This window comes from Pinus tabuliformis, chromosome 5_1 (genome assembly GCF_031772625.1).
Source record: "Pinus tabuliformis cultivar Carrire ecotype Pingquan chromosome 5_1, CPIR1, whole genome shotgun sequence".
Taxonomy (NCBI): domain Eukaryota; kingdom Viridiplantae; phylum Streptophyta; class Pinopsida; order Pinales; family Pinaceae; genus Pinus; species Pinus tabuliformis.
The window spans coordinates 629,432,817-629,456,808 of NC_142305.1; the positions used below are offsets into that span (position 1 = coordinate 629,432,817).

At 36.4% G+C, this 23,992-nt stretch overlaps 1 long non-coding RNA gene across 1 annotated transcript; it reads left to right on the top strand.

Annotated features, from left to right (window-relative positions):
* The first annotated feature begins 215 nt into the window (after positions 1-215).
* On the top strand, positions 216-1,051 carry LOC149166525 (uncharacterized). Its single transcript, XR_016260606.1, has 3 exons — positions 216-261; positions 626-692; positions 973-1,051. It is a non-coding gene; the product is annotated as an uncharacterized LOC149166525 (long non-coding RNA).
* The last annotated feature ends 22,941 nt before the right edge of the window (positions 1,052-23,992 follow it).

Here is a 23,992-nt window from a genome sequence, read left to right on the forward strand (position 1 = left end):
TTTGCTCTCTATTTGATATCATCTAGTTTGGTTTTAGGCAATGGGAAAATAAAGACGAGTTTGAAGGTTGTTGTAGATTCTACTTGTGCTTTCAATGAAGAACATTACTCAAGATGTAGAGGTATGTATGATTCCATGTGTGTTTATTTAATATAGAGGCATCACATATCATTTGTGATTTATTTATCTATGAATGCAATGCAATGCATATAAAGAAGAAGATGGTGGCAATGAAGGAGAGTGTAGAGGCAAAGGTGGATGGTGAGTTCTTTTTGGATTTATTTTTTTATTATGTTATGAATTTGATTGATGAAGCTATTGAAATATCTATGTAGCAATACTATATTATAGTGAAGAGCTAGTAGTAAAGGTGAGTTCTCTTTTGGTGCAAAATCCATGCTATGTTATGAAATCCTCATGTTGCTTTTTGTTTTATATTTCTCCAAAGATATTTGGTATATATTTAATAATTGTCATAAGATTTTATGGTCTCTATTTAATACTCTTCTATTTCTTAATGTTGCTTTTTGTTTTATATTTCTCCAAAGATATTTGGTATATATTTAATAATTGTCATAAGATTTTATGGTCTCTATTTAATACTCTATTATTTCTTAATGTGCAGGATGTCCTTGATTCGCCGTAGAGGCTTTTTGGGATTGTAAAGAGGAGTTTGTCTACTATTTCTCTTTGTATGTTTTGCTTTTGTTATTTTCATTTTATTTTTGCTATTGTTGTTGCTATATTTTGCTATTCCTTTGTTTTTGTACAACTATTGTTATTTTTTTACACTTGTGAGCATGGCCATGCTAAATTGTGGTTTGGTATTTTGTTTTTCATGTTTTTTTTTTTGTTTAATTTTGTTTATTTATTTATTTATTTTTTTGTTTAATATATATACCTTTTTTCATGGTTTTTGTTTTGGGTTTTATGAGTGTGGAAAATAAGGCTAATGAAAATTGTGGATTTAAGGCTAATGAAAATTCAACAAATGTAATGGGAAAAGATGAAAGAGGTGTATGAGGGAATTCACTAGTCAAAGATGAAAGAGGTATGTATGAGCTATGTAATTTAATGGTTCCATTTGTTTTAATTGAACTCTTTTGTTGCTTGTTATATCATGTGTGCTCATGCAAATTTATTATAGGCAATATGGGTAAATTTATCATAGGAAATATGGGTAAAGGAATGTAATTGGAATCTTTAGGCATAAGCAAAATTTTCTTCTAATTGAGTAGAATTTGTGGATATGGATGAAACAAAACAAAATTTTCAATCCAGGTTATGACATACTAGTTTTTATCTACATTTGTGAGGGGTACTAAGCACTTTGTGCAATCCAAGTTATGACATACTAGTTTTCATCTACACTTGGGAGGGGTACTAAGCATACTAGTTTTCATCTACATTTGGGAGGGGTACTAAGCACTTTGTGCCGCTTGACTGTAGGTTTTTTATGTGTGTATTTCAATCTCAACATTTTCATTAAAACATGGGACATAGGCAATATGGGTAAAGGAAGGTAATTGGAATCTTCAAGCATAAGCAAAACTTTCTTCTAATTGAGTAGAGTTTGTAGATATTGATGAAACAAAACAAATTTTTCAATCCAAGTTATGACATACTAGTTTTCATTTGCATTTGGGAGGGGTACTAAGCATTTTGTGCAATCCAAGTTATGACATACTTGTTTTCATCTACATTTGGGATGGGTACTAAGCATACTAGTTTTCATCTAAATTTGGAAGGGGTACTAAGCACTTTGTGCAATCTAAGTTATGACATATTAGTTTTCAAGTACATTTGGGAGGGGGTACTAAGCACTTTGTGACAGTGGAGATTGTAGATTTCTTAATCTCAACATTTTCATTAAAACATGAGACATTTGTCCTTTTAGCCCCCATAATATCTACACCTTTCTATATTGTTGCTTCATGAAAACTTGCTTCTAATTGAGTAGAGTGTTTGTAGATATGGATGAAACAAAGCAATTTTTTCAATCGAAGTTATGACCATACTAGTTTTCATATACAATTGGGAGGGGTACTAAGCACTTTGTGCCATTGGAGAGTGTGGGATTCTTACGTGTGCATTTCAATCTCAACATTATCATTAAAGCATGATGCATTTGTCCTTTTAGCCCCATAATATCTACAACTTTCTATATGGTGGCTTCATGTTTTTGTGAAGGAGCCAAAAGCATCATGGACTTCTTCCATCATTCTATCATAGAGGAATGCATCTTTGATAAGAACTTATCACAGTTAGTCAACATAAAGAACATAAAAAATTTGGCTTCCTAGAAGGCTAGAAAAGATTGCATCCAACTTTGACCTCACTCCAACAATTCCCTGTAGCCCTTATCCTACATACATTTTTCTACCATTCTTCAATTAGCTTTAGTTGGGCCTTAATTTACTAACTTGTCTTGGGACAAAGCCTCATATTGTTGAAAATAATAGCGAGAAAGGTCCTCCTTTGACTTGTGCCTCAGTGAATGAGACCAAGAAGCAGTTCTCCTTAGCATGCACGCGTTCTTAAAAATCAGGGAGAGTTCCTATAAGTTAGGACAGTTCATGAAGCAATTTGAATGATATGCAGGAGTGCAAGGCTTAATTTCTTGTATTCTAGTGCGAGTTATTTTTGGGAAAGGACAAACCAATGAGCCTCAAGTTCTAAATTGAGGCAAGACGAGTTGCATGAGTTAGTTAACTCTTCAATCACTAGTTTGAGTTCCAAAAATAGAACTTGCCAGAATTAGCTAATTTGAATTGCTTGTAGGAGATCGAAAGGCACAATTGTGATCATTGTTTTGTGAGCACAAGTCAGTGAGACAAAGAAATATAGAGCATAGGTTTGTGTGTGTGAGCTTGTGAGAGGAAGAGTGTGCAAGAGAAGCTTGTCCGCATATTTGAGGAGGAATTTCCCTTGGGATTTGCAGAAGGATTTAGGGAGAATTCCCTAAATAATAAGAGCAGCCTATGCGCATAGATATAGGGAGGCAAGATCAGGCTACTTGCAAGTGTTACAAACCTAGTTCAAGCAGGGTGAACCATTGTGTTTTCTGTTGAGATAATATTATATTGTAAGAGATCTATTGCTCATTCTTCTATCAATAAAATTCTCAAACAAGCAAAGTGTTTTCCCAGTTGGGTTCCTTACAAAAATTGTGTTTTTGATATTGTGTGGCTACATTATTTATGTTCCTATTCCACTCCAAATTAAGTAGAGAAAATTTTGTGTCTTGGGTTACAAGTATAGTTTCAGATTTGTTCATTCAAGCCGATCAAAATTTTTGTGGTTTTTCTACATGGTGTCAGAGTAGTGAACAGAATCAAGACCAACACAAGTTGAGGCAAGCATCATAGGAGAAGAACTTTTGAAGCGGTCACAACCTCTAGGAGCCTTATCAAGTTAGAAGGAGTCGAGTTTTATTGTGCCTTTCTGTGATTTGGTATAGGTTGAGTTTGAGGGCAGTTCGTGGATGAGCTCGAGGGCAGTGATGTGTTTTTCGTGTGTAATTCTCTTTGTATGAGGCTGAGATTTTCTATGTGCATTGGAAAGAGAGCTGAGCCCTTGTAGTCTTAGTATTGGAGGGCTGGAAGGCCTAATAGGTGGCTGAAACATTCCTTTAAGACAATGTATGAAGGAGACTTGTAAAGGGAGGGTTAAACAAGTTTTTGTGGAGGTTTAGAGGCTGAGTTATGGAGGACTGGTGCACTGTGTTTAGGTGCACTAATTAGAGGCCGAGGAATCTCAAAGGAACACCTAGAACCGTGACCTAAGAAGAGCAGAAGAAGTCTGCTAGTTGAGGTATGTTTTGTGTTCTTTAGTGATTGATTCTTTGCTAGGTTGTGTAGGGATGTTCTACAGTTTGTTTGAGCAACAGTTGGTTGACAAATTAACTACAATATTGGAGGACTGTTAGAAGTTGTCGTTTGTGCCCTAAGTACAACCTCATGTGAAGGACTACAAGATTGTTAGTGGGCATGTGTTGGAGAGATCTCTAAGTATGCAGAATGGTGTACTAAGGATTGTGAGTAGATCACTGTTTAGAGGGAGCATCGAACTTCATTCCATGGAAAGGGAGGATTGTGATAGTTCTGGAAGATAATGGGGTGGGAGATTTCATCAAGCAGGCAATTGCGCCACCTCAAGATCCCCAGCAGTTGGTCCAACATGATAAGAATGATATCAAGGCAAGGAGGATTATTCTAGAAGGGGTTAGAGATCATATAGTACCTCATATCCATGAGAAGAAGACAACATATGAGATGTTTGATATCATCCTAAAATTGTATCAAAGTACTAGTGATACTAGGAAGCTTGCTCGTAAGGAGAAGTTGAGTATCCGGATGAGCAAGGATGAGCCCATCTTCACATATTTGTCAAGGTTCACTAAGGTACAAGATGAATTGGGTGGTGTGGCAGTGGTTGTATTTGATCATAACCTTGCGAGTTTTTCCTTACTTGGACTTCACAAGTCTTGGAAAGGGTTCCAGGATGTTGTTAGTGTGAGGGAGAACTTTCCAAATTGGGAAAGGTTTTGGAGTGATTGCATACCAAAAGAGATTTGAAGAGGAACCATAGAAGGGAGATCAATTATAACAGTGGACGAGGAGAACCTTGCCTTGACGGGCAAGGCCATGGTCAAGAAGGGCCAAGGAGAGGTCAAGTCTAGTCAGAAGGGCAAGAAGAAGGATCTAAGCAAGATCAAGTGCTTCCATTGCCATGTTTTGACACTCTTCCACTAAGTGTCCTAAGCGAAAGGAGGAGTCCAGTAAGGATCATGTCGCTACATTAGCAGAGGTAGATGCATTTTCTGCCCAGTTCAAGAAGGATTTTTCATTGATTACTTGCAGGGCAAGCTCAGCTGATAGCAACATATGGTATATTGATTTAGGAGCCTCCTTACACATGGCCAGGAATAAGAAGAGTTTTAGCCACTTGAAGGAGAAGGACATACATTTTCAAATTGAGTTAGGAGATGATGGTCAGTGTGCAACTAGAGGAGTTGGTACTGTCAATTTTCACAGGGAGTCAAGTAATCCTCTTCATCTCAAAGATGCTCTCTATGTTCCCGGATTGAGGCAAAATCTTCTTTCGGTAGCTACCCTTGAAAACAAGGGAAATGATATCATCTTCAACAGAGATAAGGCGTACCTCCAACACTTAGCTTTTGGATGTAAGAAGCATATAGGTTTTAGGGTGAAGAATCTCAACAAGTTGCAGGTAGAGACAGATGCAACCTTGAGAAACAAGGCAAAGAGAGCTCAAAGTAGAGAAGTGGTGATTGAGTGAGAGAAGGATAAAGCTCTCAAGATTGAGCCTCAACCAATATCTCAGTTTTAGTCTAAGCTAGTTGGTTGTTGCGTTGACCAGCAGGATGACGAGAAGCATAACCTGGGGCAAGTGGATGCAACCACTCAGTGAAAGACTGCCAGTATAGGGAGAGTTCGAGTCAAGTGGGTAGAGGATTTAGCTAAGAGAGATCAAAATAAGTTGAATCTTCTAGTATCACTTCTAGCCAGAGGAAGCAACCACATAGGTACACAGGGTACATGTCACTTATGACTAAAGTGATGGACTTGCAGAACTTGGTGAGAAAGAATAAGTCTTCAAATCAGGTCTGTAGAAGAATGCAGGGAAGTTTTCTAGTTTAGAGGGAGCAACTGCAGCAGTGGAGAATGTGGAAGAATTGGGCAAAGATCCAGGTGGACGAGGTTTTTCCAGAAACACCTTCCTTGCTAAGAGGGAGTGTTGAAAATAGTAGCAAGAAAGGTCCTTCTTTGACTTGTGCCTTAGTCAAAGAGACCAAGAAGCATATCTCCTTAACATGCACGAGTTCCTAAAAGTTAGGATGAGTTCCTAAAAATTAGGCGAGTTCCTATAAATTAGGACAATTCATGAAGCAGTTTGATTGATATGCAGGAGTCGAAGGCTCAACTTGTCTTCTAGTGCGAGTTATTATTGGGAAAAGACAAATGAGCCTCTAGTTCTAAATTGAGATAGGATGAGTTGCATGAGTTAGTTAACTCATCAATCACTAATTTGAGTTCCAAAAAATAGAACTTGCTAGAATTAACTAATTCTTATTATTCATAAGTAGATAGAAAGGCACAATTGTGATCATTGTTTTGTGAGCACAAGTTGGTGAGACAAAGAAATATAGAGCATAGGTTTGTGTATGTGAGCTTGTGAGAGGAAGAGCGTGCAAGAGAAGCTTGTGCGCAAATTTGAGGAGGAATTTCCCTTGGGATTTGCGCGAATATTTAGGGAGAATTCCCTAAATAATAGGAGTAGCCTACGCACATAGAAATAGGGGGGCATGATCATGCTACTTGCAGGTGTTTCAAGCCTATTTAGGTAGGGAGAACGATCATGTTTTCTGCGCAGACAATATTGTATTGTAAGAGTTATATTTTTCATTCTTCTATCAATAAAATTTTCAAACAAGTAGAGGGTTTTCCCAGTTCGATTCTCTAGAAAAATTGTGTTTTTGATATTGTCACTGTGTTATTTCTATTCCTATTCCGTTGCAAATTAAGTAGCGAAAATTCCGTGTCTTGGTTTACAAGTTAGTTTTAAATTTTTTCATTCAAGTAGATTAGAATTTTCATGGTTTTTCTACACATACTTCATCTTACATATGTTTTTTCCATTCCTAAATCAACTTTCGTTGGGCCTTAAGGCCACACACTAACTTGTCTTGAGACCAAGCCTCAGAAAACATAGGAACATAGATTAGCTAAAACTAAATAGGGTCTCTAACTAGAGAAAAGGGTGATGAAAGCGAGCCTTAAAAGAAACAAATGCATTAGAAGATCGAATCCATGGCTTTCTCTTCATTATCAACACCTTATTTACCTGACACTTCCTATGATTCTTCCATCTTGCCAATTCACACGATAATGTGACTTTTGTATAGGGTGAAACAATTTCTAAGCCTTCTCTTGGGGTTAAGATCCATCATTTTCAGACCATGAAGTTGCATGGTTCTTCACCCTACTTTGTCATGTTGGTTTGAGGTGGAGGTTCCACACATGTTTGCTCTCCTATACTCATGATAGGTGTGACCACTTCTGGTGGCCACTTGTCCTAGCTTTGCTGCTTTATAATGTTGTCATTACCCTAGGCATTAACATTGGTATATCTAAGCAATACCCTCAAAATAACCTAAGAATACAACAACTAAAAGGAACATGATCTTTTACCGGACAAAAGGGAGATAAAAGCATGCAACAAAAACAACAAATACATAAGAATAATGAATCCATTTCTTTATCTCCATTCTCAACACCTTATCCACATGCACTTGCTATGATTCTTCTATTTTGCCACTTCACTTAGTAATGTGACTTCTAGCCATTAATATTGGTGGAGGGGAAATAACCTATTTTTGATCCTTCTCTTTGGGGCTAAGATCCATAACCCACGTATCATGAGGGTGCATGGTCCCCCCCCTTGCATGATTGTGTTGGCTTGAGGAAGAGTGGCCATATTTATTGTCGTTAAGATGCCCCCTCGCGTGATTGTGTTGGTTTGAGGCAGAGTGACCACATTTATTTGCCTGCTTGCACGCGTGAAAATTTTCAAAATTTTCAAGCAGGGAAATCAATTGTTCATAATGAACTTGGCTGTAAATAAATTTTGATATTAAATAAAACAAATTAAGTTCTCTTTGTACAATTTGGAGAATATTAGTTTATGATGTTTAATTGTAATGTCTCTAGCCACCCTTGGGCGATGCCACTCAAACACACCTGGAAATTTTACCTTTTCACTCAAAACCCTAGGAAAAAATTAAACCAGAAATATATATATATATATATATATATTTTGACCAAATACATTTAACATATTTCATTGTTCCCAAGCATAACAAAAAATATAAGCATAATTTAACCACAATACACAAATTGAGCACAATTAACCAAAAGATTATAGAACCATATGTAAATGCAGCGGAATAAACATAAAACCAGTTCTCAAATACTTATCTGTGAATGTTGTTGCTGGTTGCAGACCTGTGATGTTCCTCCCAACCAAAGACCTTATGGTTCATAAACTCTCAACTGTAGGTCACCCCGAGCTAGGGCTCCAACTCCATAGGAAACAATACCAATAATAATAGCATATCCATGGCCAAGGCACCAATGCAACAATCGCGACTCCAACCATTGCGGTTTGGTTCCCCGAATCTGCCCCAAAGTGGCACACCCTTCTCTGGGACCTGCTAGTCCCTCTATGATGCCTACCTTCTAGGGCGCCTCATGGCGAGTCATGAATTGTCCAGCACAGGGCTCCAAGAGCTCGTCTTGATTCTAGGTCTTCCAGGCACCCTTCCAGGCCATAAATGATTTGGCTTCCAGTTAGTTCCAGAACCCAAGTGGCACACCCTTCTCCAAAACCCGTTAGTCCCGTTGTGGTGCTCGCTTTCCAAGGATCAACACCTGATCACCCAAACTCCAGTCGGTCCTTGAGTCCAAGCACATGATTCACCAACAAAAAATCCCTAGTCAATTCCAAAACCCACACCAGTTTCATCCACTGGTACATAGCCCTGAATTATTGAATAATCCTCCTGAATGGATGACTAGGTAACCATTTCCCCCCTTTTATAAACATATTTTTCCTTTATATAATATTATAATATTTTATTATGATACTAAAATATTACCTTTTCATCTAGACCTTTTTCATGTCGTGGAGTCATGGGCCCCCAATACTCTTTTATCTAGGTTCGCCTACAACCATTATGTGTTTATTAATATTCATAAATTAAACATATTTACCACACTAGGCCTCTTAGCCTCATCGCATATAAAACCGTAATCATGCGGGCAAACTAGTCCCAACACATAGACACACATACACATGGGTGTACCGCCCCAAAAGCAACTTTCGGCTCACCAGCGTAATAATCACGGTCCTCAGACCCATTACATAGGCACATCGGCCTTAATCATATTCGTAACTTGGTCCATTGACCTAACATGTACATAAACACAGAGCCATACCAACCTCACGAGTCTCAGGCTCACCAACGAATGCATTTTATGCATGGTTATTACATTACTCATTCGGTGTTGGAACTAGGGGTGTTACATTAATTATAGACATTTTTAGCCCCTCCCTCTAGCCAGGGATTATAGTTTTTGCGTAGCAGTCAAAATCCTCTAAACGTATATTAGTTTGCTCCGTTTCATCAGATTTATTATGAGTTTTATCAAATTTTAATATTTATTTTATTTATTTAGAAAAAACGAATTCATTTTTATATTTTTGAAATTTAAAATATCCTTTTTCATGAGTTTCATTCTTACATGATTGGAATTCAATCTTGAGTATGGCTTTATTTTTATTTTACTTGTCAAGAATAATTAATCATTTAAAAAACTAATTTTTGTATTGGTCACTATGTAAGCTTTTTATATTAAATAATAATAAGATTGGGATTTATTTTACTTAATTGTCAAGAATAATTAATCATTTAAAAATTTGTTTTTTGTATTGGTCACTATGTAGGCTTTTTATATTAAATAATTATGAGATTGCAGAGCTCCCTGCAATCAATGCTTTGCAATTCATTGTATTCCATGTTGTAGGTGAGACATTGCACTCTTGTTCAAATTGCAGAGTTTGCTACAACCGACACTCCACAATACAATTATCTAACAATTGTAGGTGTGTCAATTCTCTAACAATTTATTATACTTGGTAGCACACTCAGATGACATTCCTCCACCACCTCACAAATAGACTATCAACTGAACTGTGAGTAAGTTCTAGTGTCATCCTAGGCGTCTAAGGCATATCATAAGCCATTAGCGGAGGAAAAGGCACTAGACTTAACATTCCTTCTCGTTCCACCTACTATTTGTGAAAATTCTTACACTCTGAAGGAACCCTTGCTGCAACAAATCTGAATCTACTTCACCTACTTGATTTCTAAATTACATTCATCAATTTATTCTTCTGAATACTGAAGCAAATTACTTCTGCAGCCTACACTAATTAAATAGTTGATCTCATGAAACAGAAAACAGAGCAAAGAACAATATAGATAGGACACACTTATTTTTGGACACAATAGTCCCCGGGAAAACCCAATGCGGGAAAACCGGTGCAACAGCGCTGAGGGTTTTATTATTATGTAGGAGAAATATCTGAATACAACTCTAGGATGCTCATCTAGCAATCATTTACAGAGAAAATACTGGCGAAAAATTTGAGTGAGTTTTATCTCACTTCACTTGGTAGAATTCCGATTGATTTGGCACAAGACTAGCTAAACCCCAACTATTTCTGCGTTGGCCCTGCGTCAGCCCTGCATCACCTTCTCTGCCCTCTGCGTCAGCTCTCCTGGCTGTTCCGGCAGTTCCCAACAGTGCTCGACAATTCCGACAATTCTGGTAGTTCTGGCAATTCTTGATTCTACGTGACAGGCAGCTTTTCTGTGTCATCTCTCTTGGCTACTGCGTTGCCTCTGCGTCAGCTCTCCCGGCTACTGCACTGCCTCTGCGTCAGCTCTCCCGGCTACTGCGCTGCCTATGCATCAACTCTCTTAGCTGTCCTGGCAGTTCCCGACAGTTTCGGCTGTTCCAACAGTTCTGGATTCTGCGTCAGCTCTCCCGCCTACTGTGCTACCTCTCTGCAAGCTCTCCTTGCCTCTCTGTTCTGTATTTTCCGGAAAGTCCTTCACTCGGATTCTCTCTGCCCCTCAGCTGCAAGATCTCCCCAATCGATTTCCCTCTTGAGAACTTGTCACCTCAGAAAATCGATTTCCTCAATCTTTATGTGTGTATTTCCAAATGAACCCCAAGTCTCTTTATACTTTTCTCGTTGAGACTTCAACGACCGAGATTAAGTCTCTAATCAATGACTAAGATTAAAACATGACTTGATTCGCCTTCTAGATCATTCTCACCCATATTTTGATATATACCCATTAATATTTTAATTTTCTTAAGTTTAGACTTAGGAACCCCATTAAAAATGTTAATTATTCTAATAAAATACAATTCGGGTGGAATTTCACCAAACGGTTTATGGGTTCTTTAGAACTCATTTGCCTTAGCCTCTTCACCAATTTTCAAGGCTAGAGCACTTCCGATGCTACCAAAAGCTAACACTATCCTGGTGGAAGCATTCATTACAATTCCCTAATTTCCCAACATCCGGTTCAACCTAGGTATGTTCTAGCTTCCACTGAGACATGCACATCTACAACAGTAGCTTTGGTGACTACACATGCTTAGGGTGAGGGAACAACATCTAGCTACTACGAGAAGAAGCATAATTGAAGATTCAATCGAAAAAACAAACAAGAGTGCTATTTTTAAGGTGGTGGTTATTGTTGAAGCAACAATTGAGTTAAGCTTTTTTCTTTGCAACTGCAATTGCGTTTACCAAATCCATTGCCTGAAAGAGAGTCAAAAAAGTTATATCACTTAATAGCTAAGTCACATGACACGAGGACACGTAAATTTGAGTATTCAACACGAGACAAAATGACCCTGGAAACAGGACACGAGGGACACATTATATATATATATATATATATATATATATATATATATATATATATATTAAAAAAATATTGAAATATAGTGCTTGATCCATATAGATATGAATCATGATGATATCTATTAAGTATTTAGTATATACTATTTACTAGTTAGTTTATCACAGTTCAATGTTCATGTTATAACTTATGTTATTAACTTCAAACGTGTTCGTTCATGTTCAAAGTTCACATAAGGTAGTTTATGAATTATAAATTTTTATGTGTTCAAACTTCACTATTGACCAAAGCGTTAATCGAGCTTTCCCTCCCTTTAGACCTCGAAGGTGTAGTGAGCAATGAACACATGACGGGGAGCTAGGATTTTTATTTCAACACATGATCTATACATGGTCATTGGCCATAAAATGTGGTCACTAGTGTATAATTAAGTTAAGTTCCATAGGCTATAACACAACTTACAGGAAATTTAAGTGCTCCAAACTCTCAGCGAAGCACATGAATGCTTGTCTTCTGCATTTCCAAGTCCAGGTTGATGTGAAGTTGTGAATTGTGCTCTCAATGTGAAGTTGTAAGCATTGCGCTCGAATTTGATAGAATTCCTCACACTGCACAACAAATTTGATTTCGACAAGGAGCAAAATTGACTTCAACGACGAACAATGACAAAAAAACCCAAAAATAAACCATGTTGCAGTTTTTAAATGTCATTTTTCATGGGACAGGTGGCCTAAGAGAAAAAAAGTTAGGGCACGTTTTCGCCACATCCAAAACACGTGTCTCGTTTGGAGGACACGAAGAAAATCATTTTCGACACATTTTAGGGCATGTTTTATGTCCGACACGTGAAATACGAGACACGAGATCCTCAGGGATGTGTCCTGTGACTTAGCTTAATAGAGATTCCCAAACCCTAGACTGAGACAAATGTTAACGATAGACAAAAGGGAGGGAAGGGGCAGGATGTGAAGAGAGGAAGGAGATTTCAGAACAAGAGGAATCCAAGGGGGAGGACTAGAGGTTACTGGTAGATGGATAGGGCGACTATGGATACTACTTGCCACAACTAGTCATGCATGTAATGACATGGATCCATTTATCAGTAACCTAGGCAAAAAGGCAAAAAGGGGAAGGACTAGAGGTTATTGGTAGATGGATAGGGCGGCTATGGATACTACTTGCCACAACTAGTCATACATGTAATGATGTGGATCCACATCATACCTTTTTCCTTTTGCTAGGTTTGCTTCCTGTGCTTATTTTACCACATTCATATCTTTTGGATGATATAAAAAATTGCAACTCATGTCTTAATCCCTTGGAGAAATAGCTATGGAAAAGTTTTCTTCTAGTTCTTGTGAACTTGATTTACCAATTCCCATGTATGATGTTATCAAGTTGTACTGCTAGGCACACCCTACTTGCATATTCTTCTATTTTCCTAGCTAGCACCTGAACTATGTTTGAACTTGGTATCCCTTCACATATAATTATAATATGATTCCAATTAAATAGGGAAACCATGCTTAGAGAGGAAAACCATTGTCACAAGTGCATTGATCCATTTAACATACCAATCCAAAAAACATCAGAGCCCATCAACATCCTTGGCCCACAATTTTTTGTTTTCACTAATATTCCCCCCAACATCCAACATCCTTGGCTCAATTTTTTTCTTTCTTTTCTCTAATATTCTTCGCACCCCCACCCTCAACTTCTTGTAAACTTCTTATAATGTTGTGCACTATTTAGGGAAATCCTACTACCACACCAATCCTGGAAGAGAGGAATAAGGCCCATGCTACCACAACAATCCCGGAAGTGAGGAATTCAAGCCCCAACCATCGACTACTCATTTTCTTGCTTGCATGCCTTGTTTTTGTATTTGTAATATTCTGACTTTTTCAGTTAAGTATTCTGTCATGAGCCATTGCTTTTGCATTGGTAATATGACAAATTTCTCACATCTAAAATATAAAGGCATTTGAAAAGCTTTATTCAGATAAATATCTTCATTATCATATAAGCACTCATTTACCATTGGATCCCTTGTTTTATTGATAATTTCAAGTCCGCTCATTGCCTCTAATTTCCTATTTTGTTGTTGAAGCATAATTTCCACATAGCAATCCCTTACACTTGATAATTTGTTTTTCAACAAGATTAAGGCGAAGCGATAAGGAGAACCATCTTGCTATTGATGATGCTTGATGTTGTATCTTATTGAAACAATTTCATTTCCATCAGGATAAATGCTTTATAGACTCCTATAAGGAAGGCTCCAAACAGGCAAAATAAACCACCTTCAACATTTATTGCGTTCCCCTAAGGGTAATGGATACAGGTGGGTCTTACAAGCAAACAAAGGTCAATCTTGAAGGAAACCAAATGCTAATTGATTTTATTGTAACGGGAATTAACCCAAAAGTTTACTTGAAACAATTTCCTTTCCATCAGGATAAATGCTTTATAGACTCCTATAAAGAAGGCTTCAAACAGGCCAAAGAAACCTACTTCAACATATGTTTTTTCCCCCAAGGACAATGGAATTGGGTGGCTCTTTGGAGCAAACAAAGGTTGATATTGAAGGAAACCAAATGCTAATTGTTTTTATTATACATGGGATTAACCCAAAAGTTTTGTGAGTCGTGCCCTGAAGGTTTTCTAGATTCCTTATGAACTTCAGTGCTCCATGTTATCTTCACATGCACATAGAAAAAAATGCACATTTCCACAATGTCATACACTACTTTAGTCTAGTGTAAACCAAACAAAATATTTGATGCCCTTCTGATTTGCTTTTGCATATGGGATTATTGTCATATAAGAAAGACTTTGACTTTTATTATATGAATGCTTCACATGTTTTTTTAAGAATGCTTATTTTAATTATTTGCTCCAATTCATTATGTTCTATTATATGAATTCTTTACATGTTCGTTTACAAATGCTCATTTTAATTATATGCTCCAATTCATTTTGTTATTATGCCAATAGGTGAAATATGAGAATCCAAATACCATTTTCAAGGATATGGGAGCCATTTTGAAAACTAAATGGAAAGCATTGAACATAGAAGAGAAGAAATCATGTGAAGAGAAATATGAGGATGAAAATAAGGCACACTGGTGGGTAAACTATGGAGCTGTAAAGACTTTATTCACTATGTTATATATTTTTCCATTAGGTTTCAAAGGCTCACAAGTTAGACTTTTGGAAGTTGTGGGGCTACAGAAACATGAGAATAAAGATCTGAAGCTTCTCTAAAACTATTAGAAATTCAGGTCGACATTTAAGCTTTTGGAACAATATATGTGCTCTCTAGTTGTCTAAACTCTAAAGACTTCAAAAATATAAATGAATATTGTCATTTGTTGCAATTGTTTTTTAAAATAGAAATGAATTATTGATGTTTTCTTCAATTTTGTGTGGCAGCAAGCATTTGTGACTCTTATTTTGGTTTCTAAGCTTTGTACATTTCAAATATTTATCCATGATACCAAGGTTTGTGCTATGCTATCCTACTTGTTTATTTTTATTGTGCCTATTATGCCAATAGGTGTTTCTATGCGGGCTTTGGCTAGGCAGATCTAGCCAATCAGAGATGCCTATTTTCGTTGCCCTCCTTCCAATGACAATCTGACATCTGTACCAGCGCACATAAAAGTTGGTGGTTGGGCATAGTGGAGTTTCGGCCCATGTTGGAGGCAATCACTGCCTAGAACACATTTCTCTGCAGGCTTTGGTTGGGCAGATCCAACCAATCAGAGATGCCTATTGTCGTCACTCTCCTTCCAATGACAATTTGACATCTGTACCAGCGTAGATAATAGTTGGCAGTTTGCAATAGCGGACTTTCAGCCTATGTTGGAGGGAATCACCGCCAAGAACAGGTCGCCTCCATTAAGGGCCGGCTTATGCACACAAGCAGGTGCAGCGTTGTGCCCACTACCACTTACAATATGTGCAAACAAGCAGCTGCAGCGTTGTGCACACTATTGCTGCAAATTAGTGCTTGGAGTTCAGACTTGGCACAATTGGTTCTTTCCAGTTCATTATTGATTTTCTCTGTCAAGACTATCGAAATCAACCAAAATCGATCTCTTAAGTTCCAACAGTAAGGTGGGAGCAGGCCATTGAGGCAGTGCGTGAAATTTCATATGATAAAGAGACACACCTTCAGCTGACCCTCAATGGATTTAGTGGAGGCGTAAGCAAGTCCCTCCCCCACTGGTTCCAAGCACTTCTACATATCCTCCTCCCAGAAATTCGTTTAGTCAGAGAAGGCACTTGTCATTTGCAGACAATATGCTCAGGACTGCCATGGATTTACAGGTTTCTAGCATAGAAGAAGGTAGTAGATCGCAAGCTAAGAGCATCTGTGATGCTCGTTTGGCTTCACTGAAAGCAGAGGAAGCAGGTGAACTGATGGTATTAAGAGCAAGTGAATATGCCAATCACGTTGTTATTCGTATGGATGCTTACATTTGAATCTTTAATTTTAACGTCTTGTGAATCTTATTGTTTCTTCAGGAAAGCTTGCAGTTGGGTTCTACAACAAAGATTGTTGATTGTATATTGGCGCCGAAGGCTTATTATAAATAGAAACAGTGTGGAGGAAATGGTTATTGGAAATATGCAAGCTCTTTGAGGTCCCCCATGATTCCGCAAAACACAGGAATTTCCTTCAACATTCAACTCGTTGTGTGCCTGTTAGGGACCCTGAAACTGAGCCAAACCCTTCAGTTAGAAACATGGACAAGGGAGAAAAACGACTTGATGACATCTTTCAATCTAAAGGTTCAATTAATGTGTGGTTATTGAGTTGATTTCATGCTTCGAAGTTCTAGAAACTATTCATGCTTGAAAATTAAAAATTCTTTGCTTTACACATCCTTAACCACATGCTATGGTTGACAGACGTAATGGGAGCTTTATTAAAGCGGTTTGCTGAAGAAATGACAAATGACAAGGAAAATATTGATCGGAACCTTGTTGAAGCCATACAAACTGCTGCACCGGTATGCAAATATCATACCTATTCTTTTGCACTAATCCTACTCGATTAAGCACAAAACATTCTAAATGCAAAATATGCTTCAAAACCCTAGTCTTGTTCAGTCATACATATTAGATATTAAAAATTTTTGTAAGCATATTGAACACTAGGTCCTCAAGAGTTCATGCTTTTAACTCTTTGTTGCTGTGCAGCAGGGCTCGATGCAAGCATTTATGAATCTTATCATTAGAATTTTTGCAGAGAATAGACAAGACAAATTTTCCTTGGTGAGCATCAATTGTCCTTGTCCTTGATGCAAAATGAAATACAAATGATCTCATTGCTCAATAACCGTAGGTTTCATGAGTAATATCTGTTATCAAATGACTTTAAACATTGGCTGAAGTAAAAAATAATCAACCATAAATACATATGCTACAGAGATTCCATCGGGATGTGGTGATTTTCACTCAGTCCTCTCTTTGTTTGTGTTTAAGATCAGAGTGAGAAGTTCTGTTCTCCAGTTTGATGGCAATTTTCATCCTATGTTAACTCTAATTTGCTTTGAAGATTCAAAAAAGCTAGGATCGAGACAATTATTTCCTAAGAGAAAAGTGGTGACTGTCAAAGTCAAGATCCAAAACATTTGCATACCAGTCAGGAACATCAAATGCATTTGGAAGCACAAAGAAAAGAAGTCAACGCGAGCAATATTTTAAACTCCACTAAAAATAATAAAATTTTGATGCTGTGGAGGCAAATCAGAAATGTAAACAAAATGGACTGCAGCACGAAATAATTTCAGTCGCCATTTGATTCAGTGTAATGAAGGACTATTGTTTGATGAAGAATTGCATATGTGATATGTAGAGCATTTTTTTTAATAATCTAGGAAGATTATCCTACCATGTTTGTGTTGCCTCTATTTCCATGATGATGAGATAACCAACGTAGCTTCAAGCCTGTTTACTAGTATCCTTTGTGAGCCTCATCCCAACATGCCCCTGCTGTCCTAGAGTAGGCTAGTAGGAAACATTTTAAAGAGTTATATCTTACATGTGCAGTGACAGAGTATGCAATCAGGGAGCAACAATTTTTTTGCAAATGCAGTCAGAAATCACAATTTTTTCAGATTCTGTTTGGAATAATGAAACTAAATCAAATGAATACTGCTTTCGCTGTACTAAAGCAAACATGCTAATCATTTTGTGATCCATGACTGTCTCATTATTGATTACCATCTTTTAGAAATTTCACAATGGTCATTTTATTAAACAATGGATGTGATTTTATCAAACAATGGATATGATTTTCAGGGCATAAGAGACATTGCTTAGAGCACGGGAAGATGTAAAAGTGTTACAGCCAGAGTGGCGAAGGGATTTTGAATTGCTTGGTAAGTTAAAACCAGAGACTTCTACGCCACGACGTTGAATGGGGGATTATTATTTTCTTTAATGTTCGAACTTTGTAAGCTAGACATTTGTTTTGTTGTTATGTATTGCTATCTGAGTAAGCTATTAGCAGGAATGACACTGACTTCTTTCTCTCTAAAACATTATTTTTCGAGATAACCAGGTCACAGGAATTTCTAATGCTGCTAGGGGATATCAGAGTTCTGGAAGAAAACAAGATTCTTTATAATAGCCTTCAAGACCTCAAAGGTGTTTGTCCTGCAATTTAAGGGTGTTTATCAGGGTGGAAAAGGTCGTCTTATTCAAGTGAAGCAATAAAGGTCTCAGTTGGAAGGTGGGTAAAAGGATAAACAGGCACTGGATAGGAATCTGAATCTGGAACCACAACCATAGACTCTGTCGCCTCCGTCCTGGCTCTGATGAAGGAAAAGTAAGGCATCAGAAAAGAATCCCTTATCTTGTAAGCAAGTAAATCTTATGGCTTCCTGCGGGGGGAATAAACACCAAATTGGGGGGCCTTCACTCCCTGGGTGTCCGCTTGATTATTATGACACTGATAATCAGATATGACGAGGGGATCGAAATCTTAATGTTGTGTCGTCAAAATACTGCCATCGACATCTCCCTGCAATTATTGTCAGAATGGATGCCATCGTTATATTATGGCAATTACAGTAATCTCTAACTATATTTACTGTTTTCTTGGGGTTCAGGAATCATAAGGGTATACTTCAGAATCAGACCCCATTTTGGGGGTTAATTTGACGCCCACAGTGTAGTGGAATTTATTGGGGAAGATAGATCCCTCCTTGTCAATACATCCAAAATGGGAAAAGATGTACAGAGGCTACTCAATTTTAATAAGGTGTTTGGGCCATCTGCTACACAAGGTACTGATTAAAGAGTAGGTTGACCTCGTCTTATGACATAATTTGCATACAATTACTAACTTGTTTTTGTCCATGAAATGGCAGAGGAAATTTACATGGATACACAGCCATTGATCCGATCTGTAATCCAAAATGGGCAAAGATGTACAGAGAATATCCAATTTTAATAAGGTTTTTGGGCCATCTGCTACACAAGGTACTGATTAAAGAGTCTTTTGACCACGTCTTCTGGCAAAATTTGCATAAAATCACTGACTTGATTTTGTCCATGAGATGGCAGAGGAAATTTACATGGATACACAGCCATTGATCCGATCTGTAATGGATGGTTACAATGTCTGCATTGTTGCGTATGGTCAAACAGGATCTGGAAAGACCCACACCATGGTTAGTATCTTTCTTCTAAGGATTTTGTTCAAAAAAATTGGTGATTTCCTAAAGATATATGTTTAAAATTAAAATGGCGTAGATGAGAAAGCAGCTTTTGGTTCTCAACAAATAGATTAATTTTTAGATCTTTCTTAAGGTAACCTGGCTTGACATTCAACACTTAAAATTCAGAGTGGTCTAACAGGTTCTTTCTGAAAAGGAAATCAGAGTCAACTATAGAGCTCTCAGTGACCTCTTCGAGTTATCTCAAATAATTTGTGCTTTGTTTTTATGACTTTCCAGCTCCAAACGGACATGCTGAGCGAACTTTCAGGACACCACCTGATCAGCAGTCGATGAAGGTCGGAAACGAAGGTTGTAATAATGTGACTTTTTCCCTTGTGGACATTTTAATGCTATCTCGGCAAACTAGTGTTAATTGATGTGTATAATAGTACCAGCGTTTCTCACAAGCCATCAAGTAGGTTTATGCTTCCTTTATAGAGGAAGTCAAGGATAAAAGAAAAATATAAATTGTAAATTAAGTGTAAATCGATGTTGAAGAAAATGCAACGCACTGGGACTACAAGTTTGAAAGTCCACTTGAAATTCCTTGTAAACCAAGGAATAATGCTTATAGTTTATTATTTGCAATATGCACCAACATTCTTTTTCATAATAAGTTAGTTATTATATTGGTTGGCAGGATAAAGGCTACTTGTGAAGAAGTAGAACCGTAAGAAGCCATCTTAGTTGTCACATGATATGTGTAAATGCAAGGTCACATGTCATTTCCTATGTGTGACCAGAGATAATCCGGCTGTTAAAAGACTAGCGGCACAGAGAGTCCAATTATTGCAAGATCAACTAGCGGCACAGCGGGAAGCCTTATCAACAATTAGCTTTCCAATAAATTCTGGGTGTCAAATTTTTGATCTGGGGATTAACTGGAATCCCCTTAAGCAATGGATAATATGGAGTGCAAAAGATATAAGTATGGAATGTGATTAAGTTGAAAAGAACAAAATTACCTACAACAAAACACAGAGGGATGTCAATCTTTATTTTGGCAAACAAAGGTGGTTTTTTTTATTATATGTTGGTCTAGCATAGGAAAATATTTTCACATATGGAAAACACTATGCCCATATATTCTTGCAATAAAACATTATGCCCATATACATTCCTGCAATAGGATGCACGAAAATAGGATGTGGAAATGACTGAATATGTAATCATAATTTCATAATGGGAGCAACGTGTTTAAGTATTTTTAATATAGGATGCATGAAAACAATATGTGGAAATGACTGAATATGTAATCATAATTCCATAATGGGAGCAACGTGTTTAAGTATTTTTAATTTGAATATTAACATTGTACATACAACTGATTTTTTAGTAGGACCAATGTGTTCAAGTATTTTTAATTTTAATATTAACATTGTAGATACAACTGATTTTTTAGTAGGACCAACGTGTTTATGCATTTTTAATTGAATATTATTGTATATAGTATATGCGAGGTTTTTGCGATTTTTTTTAAATGGATGAGTTAGTAGATAAATTCAGATTTGTATAATTAAAATGATTTTTCAATTTTAAAATGTTAAGATTGATTGATGGATTGGTAAATTAATGATTTTTAACATGGTTAGTAAATAAATTAATTCATGTGACTTGTAAATTGTGATTCTTTCTTTTTGGATAAAACATATTGTAAATTGTTTATGATAAATTTTATTTTGAAATGGTTTAGTTTTTGCATTAAACTATCATATAATTGATTTATTGATTTATGCATGGCACTACTTTTGGGTGATTGAAATTTGGTGTGTCATGGATTGAATGCATTGTAGTTCTCTTCTTTTTATGATTTAATATATCACAAATTCCACATGATAAAGTGAGATTTAATATATCACAAATTTCACATGATAAATTGTATTTTGAGGTCTAGTTTTTACTTTAATTTTAATTTTTGAGAATTGTGACGGAGATTTTGGCTATTATGAATGAATGCCTTTGCTTTGGATTGGAAAGTTCACATGTTAAACTGATTGATTTATACATAACACTATCCTCTAATTTTGTAATCTTATATTTTTTTTTTTAGAATTGTGATCAAAATTTTGGATATTATCAATGAACAATTTTTCTTTGGATTGGAAAGTCCACATGATAAACTGTGTTTTGAAATGATTTTATATGTCTCTCTAAAATTTATACATAGTTGTAGCCTCAAGTGCTAAAATCTTACATTTCTCTGAGAACTTTCAGTAGAGGAATATGAATGAATATATTTATTTTGAAGTGAAGTAATTGCATGTTACACTTGTATTAAACTGTACAAAAAAAACTACATACATTATCATAAATTATAGATTACAATGTAGTTAATATTGAGGTTCAGTTCAAGATAAAAAAAATCTTAAAAGTATGAATATAAATTGTAATTAAATCAAATCTAGTACAAATTGTCTACAAAATTTAAATTATGATGAAATTTATTTATTTATTTATTATTATTTTTTTTATTATAAAGATCCATCTTTAAATTAATGAAATGAAAACTTTTTTCCACAATATTGATCCATATTTAAATTACAATGAAACAATTTTTTTTCCATAATACAAATCCGTTTTTAGAAATTTAAGGAGATGAAATGTGAAGCAAAAATTTAATAATATTTTGGTGGAAAATAAAAGCTATTCTATCATTTTTGTTTCAACTAGTTAAAGGTTTGTTCTAACCAACAATAAATCTATCTTAAGCTACTTGTTTGTTCTACCTAATAATAAATACATCCTAAGCTGTTCCAATTTAATGTACAATAACCCATAATCCATCTTAACCTTACAAAGAGCAAAGTCTAAAAAGTAAAGTTTCAAATTTCAACATTCTTTATCTATAAATGGTTAAACATTTATTAAAATGACAAAATGTAAACAGAGTTGAGCTATAATCTGATATAGGGCTGAAACCAATAATGCATTGATGAAACAAGAAAACAAGCTTTCTATTAATAAGTGTATAAATTAATATTTTGAGAATAAAATTTTGTTTTAATTAATTTTGAAAGGACCTTTTCATCCCAAAAAGATTGTCACACTACTTTTCTATTCATTTAAAAATATTGTTATGTGTGCCTCTTTGAGTTGTTGAGATAATACGGTAAACAAATACACACATTGCTCCTCTCATGACCGCGTTAAGTCTTGTCGCTTTTATATCTATAAATTTGCTGCAGCGCAAGCTTTGGAAATATACACATTCCTTTAGAAGAAAGGAAACGTTTGAAGTTTTTGTAGGAAGGAAGCTAGGCAACCGAAATGGATTTACACTGTAGAGTCGCAAACACCATAATTGTACTGTCAAAAGCATTGTATTACACTACGTTAGGATTACGAATGAAAAAAATTGCAAGTGCTATGTCCACTGGAGCTGTAGATTGGGCACCTTCAATCTTACGCCACTTGGCAGGCCCAAATGTCCCAAATCTAGTTGCGAAAAATTCCTAGATCTAATGGCCAAGATCACTTAGATCGGATGAATAAGATCTACCAAATCTCACGGCCACGATTTCTTAGATTGTACAGTTAGAAAGATTCATATCTTACAGTGAAAATTTTCCAGGTTGGACGACCAAGATCTACCATATTTGATGGCTATGATTGCTCAAATTGGACGACCAAGATCTATCAGATATGACGGCCATGATTGCCTAGATAGGATGGCCAAAATGTCCCAGATCTAATGGTTACAATTTCTCAAGTTAGACGACCAAGATATGCTAGATTTGACGGTTGTGATCGCTTAAATTGTACAACTAAGGTCTATCAGATCTAATGACCACGATTGCCTAGATTGGATGGCCAAGATCCGATGGCTATAATTTTTCAAATAAGACGACCAAAATCTACTAGATATGACGATTGTGATTGCTCAAATTGGATGACCAAAATCTATTAGATCTAATGGCCAAGATTTCCCAGATCGAATGACCATAATGGCCCAGATATGACGGTTATAATTTCTCAAATCGAACGGCCAAGATTTACTAGATATGATGGTTGTGATTGCTTAAATTGGACAACCAAGATTTACTAGAGCTGACGGCCACGATTGCCTAAATTATATTGCTAGAATGGCCTAGATCTGATAACTATAATTTCTTAACTCAGGCGACCAAGATCGACTCGATCTACGTCCATGATTTACTAGTTTAGATGACTAAGATCTACCATATCTGACGACTATGATCGCTCATATTTGACGACCAAGATTTGCTAGATTTTACGGCCATGATTGCACAAATCAGATAGCTAAAATGGCTCAGATTTGATGGCTGCAATTTCTTAAATTGGATAGCCAGGGTCTCTTAGATATAATAGCCACAATTTGTCATACTTGATAGTTGTTATCACTCAAATTGGACTGCCAATATCTACCAGATATCACAGTTAGAATGGCTTAGATATGACGGCTGCAATTTCTCAAGTCATACACCCAAGATCGCCCGGATGTAACGACCATGCTTTACCATATTGGACGGCCAAGATTTGTCATATTTGATGGTCCATATTACTTTGATCGAAAAATCTAGATTTTCCATATTGGATGACCAACATCACCTATATATGACTGCCACAATTTCTCAGATCTGATGGTTGAGATTTCTTTGATTGAACTGCTAAGATTGTCTTGATTAAACGGCCAAGATCGCCCAAATTTGACGATCGTGATTTCTGAGATCAGACAATCGATATTGCTCTCATCAAATGGTTGAGT